Genomic DNA, 2,764 nt, shown 5'->3' with positions numbered 1-2,764 from the left:
GCATCTCCGAAATAAAGTTACTTTTCAGAAAATGTGGTGTTTCGGAAGTTCATCTCCGAACGCACCCCCCTTGGAGAATTCGGAAATGAACCTCCGAAAATATGTCTGGACAGAATAAAATGAAAAACAACAACAATTCGCTTTATTTAATCGGGTGAAGATTACAACGATAATATTACATAAAATTAAAGTTACATATTGTTGAACACGGGTAGGTGGGGATGAGAGAGTGGTGGGGAGAAAAAAAGGCTTCCAAATTTCAAAAGGTTTTTTTATTCTTTTAATAAAAATACGTACTACTGTAAGTAACAAATGACGGAGGAGGTGTAACCGGGGCCGGAACATATGACGGAGGAGGTGGATGTCCGGAGGAAGAAGAACCGGAGGTACGTCCACCGCGAGACAAAGGAGCCAATCAATGTAAGCTATAGTTTATCATTATCATCAGGGGACGTCATTACAAAAAATTGGGAAAAAAATCTTATTATTTTTAATCTTGATTTTTTAGAAATGACGTCCCCAGATGATAATGATAAACTATAGCTTACATTGATTGGCTCCTTTCTCTCGCGGTGGACGTACCTCCGGTTCTTCTTCCTCCGAACATCCACCTCCTCCGTCATATGTTCCGACCCCGGTTACCACTTCCAAAAACTAACATGATAAATCCAATACAAAAACACTGTGCGATACAATCCGAAATCAGAACAAAACAAAACAAAACACGTCAAACAAAACAAAAACATGTTATTCTGCCCGACGAGGGTTACAAAATACACATCAAACAAAATAAAAACACGTTATTCTTCCCGACGAGCGAACTCCTCCGAATGAAGATAATTATACCAATCCTCATCCCACTCAGTATCAGAACCATCAGCGTTGATCACGCCTGAAGGCTGAGCCTGCACGTCCGAGCCATGGACCCCCAGGGGACGAGAAGCAGAACCAGTCAAAAGCTTCTTCTTCTCCTTCACCTCCTTCATCTCCTTCACCTCTTTCACCTCCTTCTTTGAAGAACCCTTTCTTCCCTTAGCGCCCTCTTTAGAAGACGCAGTCCTGCGTGCTGGTTGGTTGCCTGACATGTTCCTGTAAACAATTGAAAACAATTAATATGCATAGACAAAATAAAAAACAAAAAAAATTTGAACTTCTGATACATTTCGGAAGTTCATTTCCGAAAACTAGGATGGAGGTGTTTTCGGAAATGAACTTCCGAAACACCCCTGCGATGGAGTTTTCTGCAACTTCCATGACAGACCCCTAAACCAAACTTCAAACCAAATCAAAATGCTTCTAAACAACCTAAATACTACTAACAACCTAACCATATATCATTTATGCAATTAAAACCCTAAATAACATGCATCACAAAACTAGATCTAAAAATTTCAAAACTTACAAAGTGTTAGGATTGAGGGCTTTTGAATGTTGTTTAGCAGTGTGATTGGAGCCTTGATGCAGCTTTGGAATTCTGTTTGCGCAAATTTTCGCCTTTGCCACTTTTTGTTTTGATTTAGGGTAAATGATTGGGGGAGGGGGAGTGTTTTGATAAAGAAATCGCAGTATTTCGGAAGTGAACTTCCGAAATAATGTTTTCGGAAATGAACTTCCGAAATAAGTCAATTTTTTCAAAAAAAGACGCTTTCGGAAATGAACTTCCGAAGCAGGGGTATTTTGGAATTTTCGCTGGGGGTGACCCCCATAGGGAGGTGGCCAAAGAAATTTTCAAATTTTATATTGTTATTACCGACAATCATATACTTTATTATGAAGAATATAGTTCACTTGAAGGTAAACTAGTCCAATACTTCACATGTTGAAAATCAGGTTGAAAAATTATGGTGCAACTTTCATGTTGGCAGTAAGGTCAGGGCCGGTCCTGACATTTTAGAGGCCCACGACAAATAATAAAAATGGACCCTTAACAAATAATATAATTTTTCTTAAAAAATATCATCAAGTCTTTTCTTTTTTCTACATTTCTAACATTCAGAATCAAACAAATATAGAACATCAAATTAAAGTTGATCAATCCCATGGAGTTGAAATGGAATTGATAAATTTTTACAGCGTTGAAGTTGAACCAATAAATAAAAGAATAATTTATAAAAAAATTAACATTTATTTGACATTCAAATAAACAAGTAGCAACAATAAAGTATCAAAGTAAAACATATAAATATATTGATGGTTCTATTTTGAAAAAAAAGACAAAAATAGTCAAAAAGTGAGATTAAAACATTATTCCAAGCCAAGAATCGAACACAGGACATTTTTGTTACAAAAACATCACTCATCCACTGGACTAGTATAGTTACATGCGTTTTATTTTCGTTAAAAGTTATATATATACAAGTTTGGCTGTTTAATTATTAAAAAGACCAAGTCCTAAATTTGAGGCCCCATACTTTTTGAGGCCTTGGGCTATGGGTCTGCTTGCCCTGGCCCAGGGCCGGCCCTGAGTAAGGTCTTCAACAACTGACATAATATCATAGTACACCTTTCATCAATGTTAATCAACACTCATGTACTAACCACCAACCAACACCTTGTGTAATCTTGATTATATGAAAACATCGTTGACTTGCATTTTCCGCAGGTAAAAAATATTCTTCAATCAATTTTCTCTACGCCAAACTGCATAACAGAACTTGCGACTATAACTCAACAACTCTTTCACAACACTACCTTTCTTTTCTGATATAGAGAAAACTATGAGCGCTCTCAAATGACAATAAGAGAATAATAATATGTAATAATT

Source organism: Vicia villosa, unplaced genomic scaffold (assembly GCF_029867415.1).
Source record: "Vicia villosa cultivar HV-30 ecotype Madison, WI unplaced genomic scaffold, Vvil1.0 ctg.001792F_1_1, whole genome shotgun sequence".
Lineage (NCBI taxonomy): Eukaryota > Viridiplantae > Streptophyta > Magnoliopsida > Fabales > Fabaceae > Vicia > Vicia villosa.
The sequence above is the reverse complement of the archived record's forward strand: the minus strand, read 5'-3'. Positions refer to the sequence as shown.